This window comes from Cotesia glomerata, unplaced genomic scaffold (genome assembly GCF_020080835.1).
Source record: "Cotesia glomerata isolate CgM1 unplaced genomic scaffold, MPM_Cglom_v2.3 scaffold_68, whole genome shotgun sequence".
Taxonomy (NCBI): domain Eukaryota; kingdom Metazoa; phylum Arthropoda; class Insecta; order Hymenoptera; family Braconidae; genus Cotesia; species Cotesia glomerata.
In genome coordinates this window covers 11,354-28,846 of record NW_025404325.1, presented here as the reverse complement: position 1 = coordinate 28,846, position 17,493 = coordinate 11,354, and the positions used below count along the sequence as shown (strand labels likewise).

Here is a 17,493-nt window from a genome sequence, read left to right as displayed (position 1 = left end):
AGCCTGGTCTAATTTTAACGGTCTTGAGAAAATAGTAGGATTTCAGTGCGTTCTTTATGCGGTCAACTTCTCAGATCATTTCCCAATTTCATTAAGTCTGAAACAAGATAACATACCAGAGATAATTAATATAAACCAAGGACCTAAATTTAAATGGAACGGGAACAAATATGAATATAATCAACAAATGAGACGGTCACCGTTAGTTAGGGTAAATTTTGAAGCAGACACAATAAATCATATCCAAAGTCGGCTTACGCGGGCGATCGCTGATACTGCGAACAAAATGGGCATGATATACGCTGTAAGTAAGTGCAAAAATAATTGTCAAACCGCTCCGTGGCATGACGTAGTATGTAGGGAGAAAAAACATATTGTAAATTATAAACTTAGGTTATACAGGAAAAATAATTTTAATACAGCAGATAGGGTAGCTTACTTAGTAGAACTCAAACAGTATAAAAACCTTTGCAAATTAAAAAACAGAGTACGAAAGTAAATTAACTAGGGACATAAACAACGCAAAAATGCCGCACGAATTCTGGAAATCACTAGGGAAATTCCGCGCTAAGCATTTTGAACAACCAGGTATTACAGGCGTGCAATGGGCTAAATTTTATGATAATATTACAAAACCGCAACAAGTTAATAACTGTTTGTATCCAGGCGTTCTGGATCCTTTACTAGATGCAGAATTCAGCATGGAGAACTTAGAGATAGCCCTGCGTGCTAGCAAATTAAATAAATCACCCGGAGAAGACGAGATACAAAATGAATTCTATAAATCACTCCCTTCGAACTGGAAGCGGGAAGAAACAGTGCCCGACTCCTGGTCACATATAATCTTGACTATGATTCACAAGAAGGGGGAAAAAACAGACCTAAATAATTATCGCGGCATTGCCCTTGTAAATCATATCACCAAATTGTTCACAGCTCTACTTGCAGACAGACTATACACCTGGGCAAATAAATGCAAAGTTTTACCTGAGGGCCAGGCGGGCTTTAGATCGCACCGGGGATGTCTAGATAATCTGTTCGTTCTGATGGAAATAATACAATCGGCACTAAGAAAAGAGAAAGGTACGGCATATATTATCTTCGTAGATTTTAAACGAGCCTTTGACTCAATTCCGCACAAACTTCTATGGGATAAACTGATAAATCTAGGGGTAAGTGCAAAATATATTAGAATCCTTAAAAATTTGTACGAAAAAGCTGTAATAAAAATTAAATCGAAAGACGGGCTTTCTGAGGAAATTAAAATAACTGAGGGAGTTCTACAGGGTGAGATTTTAAGTTCACTCCTGTTTATACTCTACATAGCGGACATGGAAGATTTTTTCCGTTTGAAGGGAGCGTACGGTATTAATGTAAACACAAAAATTGATATTTTACTGCTTCTCTATGCAGATGACTTAGCGATTATTGCACGAAACAAAGAAAACGCTGCGGCCAAACTGAAAATCCTATCTAAGTACTGTGAGGTAAATAAACTTGTTGTAAATGAGAGTAAGACGGAAATCTTGTATTGTCATAAAGCTGGGAGATTACCTAAAAAATTAAACTTTTATTGCAACGGCAAAAACATCAAAGTAGTATCAAACTATACGTATCTGGGTATTCCGTTCTCATTGTTATGTCCAAGGGCGTTTTTTTTTGAGCGGTAGCGTAAACGGTGGAGGTTTGGACTAACAGTTTAAAGAATACGCAACGGAGGTTTTAATTCCGTTGTTTTTAATTATTTATGTGGGACGTTTTCGATATACGAATTTACCACGCCTTCGTTTGAGACTGTTCACAGATTTACTGAGAGTAGATGTACTTACCGTTTACAGGAACTATGTTGATGGTCAGATCTGTGATTTCAGGGCAGCTATTAGCGCCTGTTCCTTAATTGAGCCCTTTGGTTGATTCTCGCAGCGGATGGAGTTGGATGGATTTGGGCTGCTTATTCTAAGGGCTTCTTATTTTATGAAATTTATGAACTCAAATGGAATTTCACTTCTTTTTTAGATTTATTTTTATAAATACCAAAACTTTTACACTTTCACAATTGTAATTTTAATCGTAAATTATGTTAATGAATTTTATTTATTTGAGCTAACGTCCTCCAGTCCCCCGTAGGGTAAAGTGCGCAAATTTAGCTTTAAAAGATATTATATTAAAAGATTTTTATACTTATTGACCGAACTCTCGCCTAAGTGCAGAGCAAATTAGAACTTTGAGAATCCGGTTATAGATTTTCTTACTTGTCAAAATCCCGCCTAAGTGCAGGGCAAATTAAGACTTTGGGATCTGACTTTCTAGGTTTTATCTATTTATCGAGTCCTCGCCTAAGTGCAGGGCAAATTAGAACTTTGAGAAACCCGACTCGTAGATACTAATAACTAATACGTGGCCTGCCGGTTGAACCGAGTCTGAACTCGTCTTAAGTGCAGCGCAAATTAAGACAAGGGACTTTTACAAGGCACGGGTCCGTCAGTTAAACGCGGAAGTCAAATTAACTGCTCAAAGACCTGGTTTACACTTAAAACTAATACGTGGCCTGCCGGTTGAAACCGCGTCCAAACTTCCTTTAAGTGCGGAGCAAATTAAAGCAAAGGACTCTACAAGGCACGGGCCCGTCAAGTTAAACGCGGAAGTCGAATTAACTAACAAAGACCTGGATTTGGCTGTTGATCGCCTTTTTAAAAGCTCGCGGTGCTGAGATTGCAGAAGTCCCCGCTAGTCAACCAGCAGTCACGTAGCTTACATTTTATTGTGGCTTTCGCGCATGGAGAAGTCTTCCATCTGCGCGGGTGATTTAAATTAAAAAAAATGAGAAGAGAGAAAAAAAATTTGCGGGTGGACATAACATTCCCCCGGAAAAGCGAGGAGCTAGTATAGTTCATCGGTTTTCCTATGGCCACCTTCACTATAAGCGAAAGCCACTTACAAGAGTTTTGTTTAACTTAATATATCTTAATATAATAAAAAGAGTAACAGGAGGAGTCATCTGGCGTCAATATTTAAATTAAAATTTATATTTCATCTCGTGCAGTATTGTATGCTGACGGATGGTTAATCGTCTTCGCCTCTTGATTTCGGTAAGCCGTGTTGAGTATCACTATTGTCTCAGCGGTGATCGAGCTAGCATTGCATTTAAGAGTTTTGTTAAAGAGAGAAAAGAAGAAGAAATGTACACCGTTGAAAAAGATTCCGAAAACTACGGTACTTGGTATTAAATTAGCCCTTGCCATTTATGGAGAGAAGGTTAGCGAAATTTGTAATATAACAGGTATATTTCAATCGTTTCATCTCTTGCCAAGAGATTAATTTATCTGTTATTCTTTTTAGGCGTATCAGATGATATCGGGTGGCTGGCAATGGAGATTAAATGGCAGATCATTCTGCTTCTGTATTATATAAATAAGTGAACATATATATAAATATTAGGAAAAATTTTCCTACTCTCTTCTTCTTTTTATTTTATTTTAAATAAAAAAAAGGAAAAATTTGGTTTTAAATTTTTTTTTTTTTTTTTTTTTTTATAATGCTTATTCCTTCTCTTCTATACCATAGTAATTCAGGTAGTTGTAACGGTTGTATAAGTAGTAAATAGAAATAGGATAAGTAACAGCTTTAGGTGGAGAAGAGAAAAAAAAATTTTTTTTTTAGAGAAAAAAAAGGAAGAGAAAGGGAAAAAAAATTTTATAAATAAATAATTAATTAGAACTTAGACAATAAAGTGAAAGAGAAAAAAAGAAAAAAGTAAAAGCTTATTTTAAAGAAAAAAAAGAAAATTTTATAAGAGTTTATATAGCACGATCAATGGGTATGTGTGAGTACGTGTGCAGCGGCTCTATTATAGTTGCCATTAGATGACTCTCCCTGTCTCTTAATTACTTATATTTATTTTTATTGAATATTAGACGTTTGAAATAATCGTTTTGAAAAAAAAATTTTTATGATTTCTTAATTTTTGAAAAATTTATATGAGTGACGTTAGCTCGTTGTATCTTTTTTTTTGTTATTATTTATAGTTAATATAAAAAAATTTGTTTAATATATGGAGATTAAGTATAATGATTCATAATACACGGTTGTACGACATATAATAAGATAATATAATAATGAGATAATGTGTAATATGGAAGTATAGTGATAGTAAAATGAAAAAGAAAAATTTATGTTAAGTTTATATTAATTATATATAAAGAAAAGGAAAAAAAATTTTCATCAAGGTTTTGCGCTGTTTCCATTCGTCCCCCCAAGGCCGAAGATATTCTTATCTTCGGTCTTGCGAGTCTCAAAGCAGCAAAACATTTTTTCTTTCAAAATTTAGAGAAATGTACTGTTTTCCATTATACTATCTACTATATATAAAAATATATTAAAAAATTTTTTCAATAAGTTTTCTTTTTTTTTTTTTTCAAAAAAAAATATTTTTTTTTTTTAATAGGTTTCTTGAATAACTGTTAATACAAACTGTTGGCTCGTTTTTGGCAATTTTTTTTTTTGTTTTCGTTAAACGAAATTTCCAACAGGAAAAAAAATTCTATTATTATTTTGTAAGTTATTGATTTTTAGTTTTCCGCAAATGAGCCATCAGATTGTTTATATAAAAAGTTTTTTTTTATAAATGATCTTAACTTTTACGATGTTGATGCTGGGATTGTTGTCTAAATCGGTGATTTGTAATCTCTTAGTCGGAATGTTTTTGACTTCTTTGGTTTCTCAACGGTCTCCGGTGCATCTTCAATCGTTGTTTGCTTACTCGGCGGACTTCCTTCTTCGATGGTTTTGGATTTCTCTGGAAGTGATTCGTTGACTTTCGGCGGTGATGACGTCTTTTCTTCGACTGTTTTCAGTTCGATTACGACTGGCTTTTCGTTGACTTTGCTGTTTTGTTGCGGTTTTTGTAGGTATCGACGAATGAGTTTTTGTATGGCGAACCCACTTATAATGATCGATAATATTCCAATTGTTGATATCGATCCGATGGTTATTTTCTTATTGGTTTCTTCTTTTTGGTGGTCTAGTGCTATTAGTGACATTTTTTCTTCATTTTCTTCTAGCCCTTGACCCCAGGGTTCGAATTTGTCGATGATTGTAGCTGGGTCTGAGAATTTTGTTAGTAGATTGGGAGTTTCGCTGTTAAATTTCATACTCGAGTTTAACGTTTCGAGGGATAGGTTGAAGCTCGGTGCTATTATTTCTATTTTTGTTGATTCTCTTGCTGTTCCTCGGATTTTATATTCATTGCAGTTTGCTTGACATCCTTGTTGTAGGTGTATTAATCCGGTTCCGTTAATTATGGTGTTTCCGGTTGCTAGTTCAGGGCATTTCCACTGGATGTTTTCCTCTTTACACGTTGAGTATGCCCACGTGTTCTTCTCATTCATTTTTATCCAAGTTAGTTTACATTTTCCGATTATTCTTACGTTACATTCCCTGAGATTTTCTGTTTTCGGGTTCATGAGTAACTCCATTTCGCAATCTACTTCGTTTACTAGTTTTGTTATTTTTGTTGGGATGTCGGTTGGGCAGGCCATATCTGGTCCAATGGGTTTGCAGTTGTCAACGTAGTCTTGTTCGGCGAGGAAGTATTCTTCAAATGCTGGTTCTGTTACTAGATATTTTGACGTAGGTTGAATCGTCAATGTTGATAATTGATCTCCAATTTTCTCGGCCTTGGGAAGTGATTTTAGTTCGTATGCTAGCCATGGTGTCTGATCGAAGAGTGGTACGGTTATTATTATCAGGAAGTGACCGTTCGATTTTCCTGTTTCTATCGTTGATACTTTGGCTAGTGTGCTGATGTCCATGTGATCCAGTGGTTGTGGCGGATTTAAGGTCGGATGTTTTCTGATCGTGTCTGCAGTTGCTTGGTTCAGTTGTTTGGCCGATACTGTTAGGTAGGTCAGCTTGCCCCGTTTTGCTTCTTCTATGGCTTTTTCTGCATTATTAAGAGTTCTCAGGTGGTTAGTCATCCGGTGAATATTTTCGTCGCCTATCATTGAGAATAGTTGAATCCTTTGTAGGTCGGTTATTTGTTTATTTGTTGATTGTTGCAGAGATGTTGAAGTTCTGGCTAATTCTTTGATTCGTTGGGTTATGTTTGTTTCGTGTTTTAGGATTTCGTTGATTTCGCTCTTAATAATGTGAGTGTTATTTTGGGATAAGTGTACAAGTTCTCTGTTATCTTGATATAACTTGTCTAGCTCCTTGGAGATGTGTTCCTTGTCGCTGTAGTCCATGGTCCCGAATAGTTTTCGTGCAATTGAGCCTACGAAGCCGAACCACGGTGCTCTTTTTGTCCGGACCTGTGGATGTAATTCTTCAAGTTGTGGGTCTTCGAGGAACTGACTTAGCCGGTGTTTTGCTTGTTCGATTTCGGTGTGGATTTCTCGATGGGTGTTGGTCCGTAGATACAACATGCAGGATGAGTGATTGAACTTTAAACAACATATCCCATAAGCTTCCCATAGATTTTGGTTCAGGTTTGGGTAGAGAGTTACTAGTTGTTTGATGTTTATGGAGCTGATTATTTGCCATTCTTCTCTGATGAGGTGGATTCTTTTGAATGGATCGTATAGTAGACCTGGGTTCGTTTCCATTGGTTTTATTTTCACTTCGTCAGCGCCCCATGCCAAGTATCCGATTCCCAGGAGGAGAAGTGGTGCAACGATCATATTTTTTTTTTGTAGATTTTAGCGTCTATATATATGTATATTTATACTGAAACAAACAACTTAAGTTCTTTTTAGTCGAAATTTTCGCGGCTGGCTGTTTTAGCCTTATTTGGGTGGAGTAATTTCCGTTTCCCGTTTTCTTTTTCTATTATTAAATTTCCCATTTCGTTTATTTCAACTATCTCATATGGGCCGGTATAATAACGGTCTAATTTATTTTTTCTAGGTTCTTTTAGAGTATATATAAGGTCTCCTACGTTAAATTTTGCCGGGTGTATACGTTTGTCGAATCGGACTTTTGACTCGTGTTTAGCTTTTGTTAAATTTTCCGCGGATATTCGTTGAATTTCGGATATTCGACTAATTAAATCTGCTAAATAGTCGTTATATGTTTCAATTTTACTAAAATCTGGAAACTGAGTCGGGCTTCTAGCTTTTCTTCCGTATAAAATTTCGTATGGTGTAAATTTTGTGGCTGTATGCACGGTGGTGTTATAATTTAACATTGCCATTGGAATGTACCGATCCCAGTTATTGAATTTATCTACGTAAGCCCGGAGGTAGTCGACTAGAGGCTGGTGAGATCTTTCTAGAGCTCCGTTTGATTGAGGATAATAGGAAGAGGTGGTTATTCTTTGAATTTTCAGTGCTTTAGCTAATTGTTGAATTAATTTACTGGTAAATGAGGTGCCCTTATCTGATAGAATCACGCGAGGGCACCCATAAAGAGCGATGTAATGATTTAAAAGGGCATCTGCAACGGTCACTGCTCTGATATCAGGGAGGGGAACTGCTGCAGCAGCTTTAGAAAAATTATCCTGAATTGTTAAGATATGTACGTTACCGTCAGGGGTCATGGGTAGGGGTCCTACTGTATCTATACTAATTTTCTCAAAAGGTTCAAAGGGTGTGTCTGTGATGGACATAGGTTGTTTGGTCTTTATTCGCGTGAGTTTATTTTTCTGACAAATCTCGCAAGCACGGATGTAATTATAAATATTATCTTTCATTCCTGGCCAATAATATCTTTCGCGAATGCGCCAATATGTTTTTACTACACCTTTGTGGCCCCCTATTAAACTGTTATGATTTTCTTCAATTATCTTTGTTCGAAGGGATTCGTCTGGTACCTCGACGTTCCCTTCGCACAATGTAATTGTTATTGGGCAGTCTCTTAATTCGTGTAATAAATAAGCTTGGATGTTAAGCTCATCGAACTCATCCCCCTGTTTTGCACAGCGGAGTGAATGAATGTCGTGTTTATGCATCGACTGTCGAAGATTTCTCAATCCTTCGATCAGATCGATTGGGTCTAATTTTTCGAAATGTGTTGTTTTGATGAATACCGTAAAGATTTTACAGCGACCTAGTTTGGTGACAAATACGTCCCCTTTTGTAGGTTTTGAGGCATGTAGGTCGTCGGCATTTATAAATTTTAAGTCGCGGAGCAGCTTCGCTACGGGTTTTATTATTTCGCAGTCTGCTGCTAAGAAATGTAATAAATGGTCTCGGGCATAAGTGAGCCCATCTCGGCTGGTTGCAAATTTTATTTTCGTTTCGGGACCTTTTTCGGGTATACTTGCGTCTGAACTAGAGGGTGAAGATATTCTTGGCCGGTGACGTCGTTCGGCAAAAATATTTTCAGCTTCTTCGAAAGTTGGAGGGTCATAAGCAACGAAGGGTGGTCCAAATCGGCGGTTCCCTACATCATCCCCCACTGTTTTATTCCCACTTGTAGTTGTTTCGCGTCTATTTTTATCGGAATCGCTAGATTTTTCTGAGCTGGATTTTACTGAATTACTGCGTGATTGAATAATTTTATTATTAATCTGTGAATTATTTTGTTCCGATTCTGTTTCATTAGGTATGTTATTGGGGTTGGCCGATTCGGTTTCGGCCCTTTCGTTTATGGCTTCACCGTTTTCATCTACGATTTGGCCACTAGCATGGTCATAATGGATTCCCATGGCCGCTAATTCATCGGGAATGAGGACTCTTCCGAAGATTGGGGTTCGAGGTTCCGGACCGTCTCCTAAATATCCCGCGAATCGCGATCTGTTTACGTTACGGGGAGTGAGAGTATTTATGTTTGACTCATTTTTATCGTATGTATCGGTGACGTTTCTGAAATTGATGTCGTCTGCTGAGATCGATGGTGCTGGCTCTATGATGGTGGGATGCTCCGCCTCGCTGGGATCTTCGCTTTTCTCGGTGTCTTCTGGACTAATATCGCTACTTGATTTTTCCTCAGGGTTTTCGCTGTTGTCTCTGAGAAATTCGTCGACATTAATTTCGGTTGCGGTGTCATTGTCTAAGGAGTCTTCTTCATTACGCCAGAGTGGAGGCATTTTACTTAATGCTAGGCGAATTGTTTTCGCTGTCTCAGAACTCGTTCGTTTTATTTCAGCTAACTCTTGGGGAGTATAGTTGAATATCGCTTCTTTTCGACGGATTTTCTCTAGAGCTCGCTCTCGATAGGTGTTTTCCTGTGGTGGCCGTCTTTTGAGGAGTTCGTCGAACATTTCTACTAATTCTTGAGTTGACCGTCGTTGTTTTTGTGGAATCGTTGTTTCTTTATTTCCCTTGGTCTTATCGTCTTTTTCAGCTTCATCGTCCCCCTCTTGGCCCGTATCTGGTTTGTTAATCGTGGAGGGTCCGGGAGTTGGGGCTGGCAAGAAGACTTCATCGTCCCCCTGTTCTTCGATTCTGGTTTTCTGCGAGTCGAGGTCTTCTATAGTTAAATCAAGGTTGCTATTTTCAAGGTAATTTATTTTGGGTGGGACTCGTGTTTTTCCCATTTCCCTTTTTCTAAGACGAGAGGCGATCGTTTCTCTGATTTCAGGGGCGCTGCTGATTCTTGGTCTATTTTTGGATCCGAGAGGGCGACCAGGGCGCTTGACCGATTGGATCGCTTCTTCGTCTGAGAGAATTTTATTAGATTTTTTTGTTTTAGTGACGTCCGTGATGGGTAGCGCTAAAGAGTTATTTTCAGTAATATTATTTAATACGTTTTCTAAGGGCTCGGAACGACCTTCAGGGTTGTATGAGAGTCCTTCAGCGTATTGTTCGGTGATTTTATGACGTACTACGACATTGAATTTATATCTACTCAATTTAGACCGCCATTTTGCTTGCCTTTCGGTGATAGTCGTGCTGTCCCTTAGCCAGGTGATACAAGGGCTACTGGTTATTAAAGTAAAATGTTTTTGGAGATATGGTCGAAATTGTTGAATGGCATAAACTACCGCAAGGCATTGTTTTTCAATGTCCGTATATCGGGTTTCGGTGTCGTGAAAGACGCGTGAGACACATGACACTATTTTCTCTCCGTCTCTTTCTAGGTCATCGTCCCCCTCTGTTGTCGCTTGACTGAGAATTCCGGATATTCCCGAGTCTGACGCGCTGACAGCTAGGATGAAGGGTTTATTAAAATCTGGGTATTTAAGGAATGAGTCTTCGCAGAGGGCGTTCTTGACATCATCGAATGCTATTTGCGATTCTTCAGTCCATATGAAAGGTTTAGTTTTTCGCGTAAGGTCTGTTATGGGCTTAGCCCTTTCAGCGAAATTTTGGATAAATCGTCGGTAATAATTGGCAAGTCCCATAAATTTCCTGGCATCAGTATGATTTCTAGGTCGCGAGGCATTTTTAAGTGATGAAACTTTCTTTGGATCTGGTCTTATGCCCTCTTTCGTTATTACGTGACCTAAATAATCTACTTCTGGACAGAGAAATTTACATTTTTCAGGTTGGAGAGTAAGACCTGCTTCTCTCAGTCTATTGAATAATCTTTGCACTCTTACCCCATGTTCTTTTAGAGTTTTACCATAACTAACTAAATCGTCGATATAAATAAATAATTCTGTCCCTTTTAACCCGCTTAAGGTGGAATCCATCATACGTTGGAAGATAGACGGAGCGCATTCTAGGCCAAACGGCATGCAACAGTATTCCCAGTGGCCATCTGGGGTAGAAAATGCCGTTTTTGGTGCATCTGCGGGGTGCATTGGGATTTGATGGAAACCCATGGCGAGATCGAAGACGCTGAAGAAATTAGCGTCGCCTAATTGGTCTAAAATATCGATAATTAGGGGTAAAGGATAGGCATCCCCTCTAGTGATTTTATTTAGTTGCCTAAAGTCGATAACCATTCTATATTTTTTTATAGAAGGGTCATTGGATTTTTTTGGTACAATCCACAAAGGTGAATTGTACGGAGAGTTAGATTTTCTAATTATTCCCTGTTTTTCAAGATTTTCGACCTGCCTGGCGATTTCTTCCCGATGTTCTGGGGGAAATCGATATTGTTTTATTCTCACTGGTTCGTTGGTGGTGGTTTCTATCCGGCAGGTGAAATTTTTCGAACGACCTAATTTATCTCCAGGGAGGTGAAAGACGTCGTGATTGTTTTTTATAAGATGCTGGACTTGTTCTTTTTCATCTTGATTGAGATGATCTACTGGTATTTTCTGGAGTAGAATTTTAATACGTTCTTGTTTATCTGTTATTCGGTTGGAGTTTTCTATAGAAGGGGCGTCGGATTCGTCCCCCTCTGAGCTAGGATTATCGAATTCGAACTCTTCGAGTGTTTGAGGTTCTATGTTTATGTCAACCGGGTTTGAATTAAGGTTGATGACCATGCATGAGGCGTACCCATCTTCTACCTTGACAACGGCCTCTCCTCCAAGGACTCCGTCCGGAAGGTTCATTCGAGCGAGATATCCCTCGCTTTTCTCGAAATCTTGGATTGGTACTGCTACTACTATTTTCATACGAGGAGGTAATGTATAGCTTGAAGAAGGCTTTGTTTCAAGGCTAAAGGAGGTTGTGTTTGTTGGGGAAGATAGTAAAACCAAAGTTTGATTGTCATACGAGATTTCGGCTTTTTCGGTTTCAAGAAAATTGTTTCCTAGAATTCCCACTCCGGGGAATGGTAAATCTTCTCGACAAACTTGAAACTCGACTTCAATATTGAGGATTTTTAATTTAACTACTCCTAGGGTTTCAAAGGTACTATCGCTGAGACCTCGGAATCTCCTAGCTTTTCCAATGTCGATAATTGCTTCGGGTTTTAAAGCGGATGCATTGATGAGGCATACATCCCCCCCGGTATCAATAAGGAATCGCTGATAATTGCCTAGGAGTAGATTACATGACAGATAAATTTTCGGCCCAGTTCCTAGAGCGAGAATCTTTTGCTCAGGGAACTTTCGTGGGTTAATTATCGGTATTGGTTGAATAGGTTTATTTTTTGTTACTAGGGTGTTCCAGTAAAACGAGATGGTTACGCGCTCTTGGATGAAAAATTCATTTCCAAGGATGGCTCTATAACCACCAGGCGGTTCTGGTACGAGATGAAAGGTGATTTTAACTCCGAATATTTTAAGATCTATTGAACCGGTTATAGGCATTGAGCTTGTAGCAATGCCTCCAACTACTCCTGTATTTTCGATGTTACAGAGGACTTCGTCGCATAGTTCTTCGATGCAGAGTAAGTTGAGGTCGGAACCGGTGTCTAGAAGGGCGTTTACTCCGCCTTTTCAAAGTGCTGGACTTCGTAGATGGACTGTTGGGCCTCTGCCTGTTGTTAAACATTTTGGTTCGTCTTTGATTGGGCTCGTAGCTCCCCTGCGCTCATCAATTGTGGATTTATTGGTCCCTGTTGTGACGTCATGTTGATCAGATTTGATTGTTGTTCTGGTCTCGGTAGAGACATTGGCTCCGTCATAGTTGATTGATGTTCTAGTACTTGTTTCTGGGAATTTTGTAGGATTGATCGAGGGTATTGATTCTGATAATTTCGATATTGACTCCTTGGATACTGTTGATAATTGCTGGGAGTCTTCGTTGAAGTAGGCGGAGACTGGACGGGCATACTCGCCATTGCCTCCGGTTGACGAGCGCCCGATCCGTTTAAAGGATCGTACGCGTCTTGACGTTCTCCCTTTGGGCAGAATGGGCAGTTACAGATTATCGACGGGTCCGATTTGTGCCGTAATTTTGCCTCTTCCAAGTCTTCGTCATCTTCGAAACGTACTGCTCTTTTAGTAGAACCTAGTATTCCGGTGTAGCGATTTTGATTGTAATTTTGAAAAGGTCGCGGTTGATAATAATTTGGAGTCCTAGGTATATATTGCGTATTTCGCTCGGTTCCGAACGCGAAAGTAGAGCCCATCATTTGTTGTTCCGGTTGATAACTTGAACTGTAGTAATTGTCTTCGTACGTGTCATAAAATGGGTCTTCGTAATAGTCAGTAGTGTGTAATGGTCTAGAGGAGCTTGTCCTTGGAGGTTGACTGTATTCTTGGTATGTTAAAGTACGAGGCAGTTCGCGATAATTACCCCGATCGTCGTAGTCTCGAGAAGATCTTGGCATCTGTGGGTAATGTCTGTTACCGTCTTGTCCGGTTCGTCTATGAAATTCTACGGAGGGCGGTAGAGATTCACCTGGTGTGACTCCGTCGTCTCTCATTGCACGTCTACGGTCTGGTCTTCTGTACGCGTCATTTTCGATGGCCTTGTACATGTCATCTAAAGTTTCGGCTCTTCTTATTTTACATAGGCATCGTAAAAAGTCAGGTAAGTATTCGTATAAAGTAGTGGCCGCTGTTTTTTCAAATGTCCGTTTTACTACAGGTCTGTCTTCTTCGGGAGCATTAAGTTCGATACGACGAACCATCTCGCTTAACCGGTAATAGAAGTCTTCGATATTTTCGGATTCTTTCGGAGCTGCAGCAGCTAGATTTTTCTGCCACGTGATATACGGGTCTCCCCTTTTTAGTTTTCGGCCTAGGAGTAGTAAGATATCCTCTACAGAGGCTAATTCAACATGTTCGATTAATCTTTTGGCTCGTCCATATAATTTTTGGGCTATACGGCGAGCGAAAAAGCCCTGGTTATCGGCTGGAATGCTGGGTAACCAGTTTCTTACTATTCCATCGAATAATTCGAAATCTTTTACGGCATTTGGACCCTCTCCGTTAAAATAAGGGAGCGCGTCGTGTAATTCCTTAGCAAGGGTTTGTATTTGGGTATTGAGGTTTTCCTCGTTTATGGAGGTATCTACGCGGAAAGTTCTTCTAGCCATGACTTCAAATGGAAAATCGTTTGAACAAGGGACGAAAAACGATCCTGGCTCGTCTTCAAACAGTTCCACGATTATAGTATGAGGTAGTTAGGCTATATTTAACTATTTCGGGTAAGGTATGAGTTTAAGGAGGGTTACCAACAAAGTTTTCTTTCAAGGAACTCGGGAAAAGAAAAAGAAAATTTCGATTTTATTCGATTTAAATCGCGATGTATTTTTATCGGTTACTAGGTAAGTAGGTCAACAGCTGTAGAGTACAATAACACGAGAGAAAGATTAGTTATCGCTGGTATAGAGTTACCGAGTGACGAGTACGGAAGTGTAGGCAAGGAAGAGTCGATAGGTGAATTTGTAGTAAACAAATTCAAGGTTGAAATAAGAGAAGATTTAAATGCCTTAATCAAACAATTTTAATTGATTTTAATTTCAAAAAAAAATTTTTTATATTATTAAATCTATTTGTGAGTCGTAGATGTTATTGGAGTCTAGTTACGTGTATTCAACTGACTATTCAAGGTTAGATTTATTTTATGCTTAGTTAGCGGAGAGTAAATTAAGAAAGTGAAGCAAGAGGTTAAAGGAAATTAATAGTCGTAAAAGAATTTTCGAAGAAAAAGAAAAAAAATTTTGTGAGAGTTTCCTCGAACTTTTGCTTTGATGGAATTTGGAACGGTAGTAATGGTAGAAGGGGTAAAATTAAAATTTTTATTCTCTTTTTGGGATAGATCTAATTGGAATGGGGATTTAGAATCAATTGTGTAGATGGGTTTAATGGACCTTTGATAGGGGTTTGGACTTGTCGAATTTTTAGTATTCTTTTGTAAAGTTCCGGGATTGCTTTGACGTTTTCCAGGACTTTCGGACCACTAGCCTTATTGTCGACTACCTTATTCGCGGGTTCTGTATCTTCCTCCCAATATCTAGTTTCGATAAGGGGCCGGTGGTATACTCTGCCGTTAATGAAATCTGAATGTATCTTTTTCAGATGATATCGATAGCCCGACCGTCTACTTTTTCCCATCGACTTTCTAGAATCTCGAGAAAATTTATCTCGGTTTTAACCCAAAATAATAGATTTATTTGAAAACTATGAATCGCGAAACTATGATTTGGTCGTTCGACGATAGGGGATTACAGTTTTCTTATATTTAATGTGAGTTAGTAATACAAGTATGCAAATATTTCATATATTATAACAGATAGAAAAAAAAATTTTTCTTGATGTTGAAGTATTTGTGACTCGAGTCAGCAAAAGATAAAAAAAAATTTATTTAATCAAAAAAAATTAAAAGTTTTGAAAATTAAAATTGTTTTATACCCCTGTGAAGGTGTGGTCAAGAGAAGGTGCTAAATTTAAAGCACCCTTCTCAAGAGTTTTGTGAGAGTTCCTTTCGTAGAGGAAAGTGCTAATTAAAGCACCTTTCCAGAACTAGGAAGCTTCTGTGAGAGTTTTGTCACAGGAGGTGCTAGATTCGCAGCACACTTCTCGTAAAATGTAGTGTAAATGTAAGGGATAAAAAAAACTTTTTTTTTTTCAAAATTTCGAAATAACTAAAATTTAATATTAATTCTGCTTAATTAGCAAAAAAAAATTTTATTTTTATTTCTCAATACCGAAGTAAAATAAATTTTGCTGACTGGAGTTGAGTTTGCAGGTTCCGTTTGGTGTTAACCAACTCGGATATAGACGCGTCAGCGAATTCTTTTTTTTTTGTGATATTTAATGTCTAAAGAAGGTACGTTAAGGTCAAAAACCGATTGCGAAACAATATTATTAGGGTTCTATAACCTTTTGAAAAAGAATTCCGGGCAAAAGAAATTTTGTAAAATGTAAAATTTAAAATATGTCGAAATATAAAAGAAAATTTAGTGAGACACGAAATTCTTTTCTACAATAGAATTGAAGTTATATCAAGATTAAACAAAATTATAGCTTGACTTTGCATAAGCAGTGAATTTACTTTACTTGATTTAGATAAAAATAGAAATAAATAACGAACGATAATTGTTAGGAAGTTTAAATTTTTCTCAAACGGAAGTTAAATAATTTCGTATTCGAATATCCCACCGCTGCCACCAGTGTTCTTTATGTTATGTCCAAGGGCGTTTTTTTTGAGCGGTAGCGTAAACGGTGGAGGTTTGGACTAACAGTTTAAAGAATACGCAACGGAGGTTTTAATTCAGTTGTTTTAATTATTTATATGGGACGTTTTCGATATACGAATTTACCACGCCTTCGTTTGAGACTGTTCACAGATTTACTGAGAGTAGATGTACTTACCGTTTACAGGAACTATGTTGATGGTCAGATCTGTGATTTCAGGGCAGCTATTAGCGCCTGTTCCTTAATTGAGCCCTTTGGTTGATTCTCGCAGCGGATGGAGTTGGATGGATTTGGGCTGCTTATTCTAAGGGCTTCTTATTTTATGAAATTTATGAACTCAAATGGAATTTCACTTCTTTTTTAGATTTATTTTTATAAATACCAAAACTTTTACACTTTCACAATTGTAATTTTAATCGTAAATTATGTTAATGAATTTTATTTATTTGAGCTAACGTCCTCCAGTCCCCCGTAGGGTAAAGTGCGCAAATTTAGCTTTAAAAGATATTATATTAAAAGATTTTTATACTTATTGACCGAACTCTCGCCTAAGTGCAGAGCAAATTAGAACTTTGAGAATCCGGTTATAGATTTTCTTACTTGTCAAAATCCCGCCTAAGTGCAGGGCAAATTAAGACTTTGGGATCTGACTTTCTAGGTTTTATCTATTTATCGAGTCCTCGCCTAAGTGCAGGGCAAATTAGAACTTTGAGAAACCCGACTCGTAGATACTAATAACTAATACGTGGCCTGCCGGTTGAACCGAGTCTGAACTCGTCTTAAGTGCAGCGCAAATTGAGACAAGGGACTTTTACAAGGCACGGGTCCGTCAGTTAAACGCGGAAGTCAAATTAACTGCTCAAAGACCTGGTTTACACTTAAAACTAATACGTGGCCTGCCGGTTGAAACCGCGTCCAAACTTCCTTTAAGTGCGGAGCAAATTAAAGCAAAGGACTCTACAAGGCACGGGCCCGTCAGTTAAACGCGGAAGTCGAATTAACCAACTAAGACCTGGATTTGGCTGTTGATCGCCTTTTTAAAAGCTCGCGGTGCTGAGATTGCAGAAGTCCCCGCTAGTCAACCAGCAGTCACGTAGCTTACATTTTATTGTGGCTTTCGCGCATGGAGAAGTCTTCCATCTGCGCGGGTGATTTAAATTAAGAAAAATGAGAAGAGAGAAAAAAAATTTGCAGGTGGACATAACATCATCATCTGGCCGAGGGCGCCTTGCAATGGTAAACGCGGTCAAAAAAGCGAAACAGGCCTCTGGCGCGGTAATCTCATTAGTTTACAAATCTAAAATGAATAACTTTGATAATATAGTAACATTATATGATAGTATGGTAGCATCTGTAGCTTTATACGCCTCGCCCATATGGGCACTGCGGTACATAGATGAGATAGAATGCGTGCAGTCCGAATTTTTCAAAAAAGTTTTAAATTTTAAACGCACAACATCCAACGCGCTAGTCAAATTCGAAGCAGGCAAAATAAATTTAGCTTATAATATATGGAAACAAACCTGGAGCTGGCTGGTAAACGTTCTGAAAATGGAAGAAAGCAGACTACCCTACATTTGTGTAATGAAACAGATAGAATTATACAAAAAAGATGAAAAAGCGGA

General features: G+C 38.2%; 2 long non-coding RNA genes across 2 annotated transcripts; one reads left to right on the top strand and one right to left on the bottom strand.

Annotated features, from left to right (window-relative positions):
- Positions 1–2,384: 2,384 nt before the first annotated feature.
- LOC123274740 lies at positions 2,385–17,054 on the bottom strand. Its single transcript, XR_006511565.1, has 2 exons — positions 16,736–17,054; positions 2,385–2,665 (listed from the first exon to the last, which is right to left on the bottom strand). It is a non-coding gene; the product is annotated as an uncharacterized LOC123274740 (long non-coding RNA).
- On the top strand, positions 3,085–3,452 carry LOC123274739. Its single transcript, XR_006511564.1, has 2 exons — positions 3,085–3,255; positions 3,340–3,452. It is a non-coding gene; the product is annotated as an uncharacterized LOC123274739 (long non-coding RNA).
- Positions 17,055–17,493: the final 439 nt, after the last annotated feature.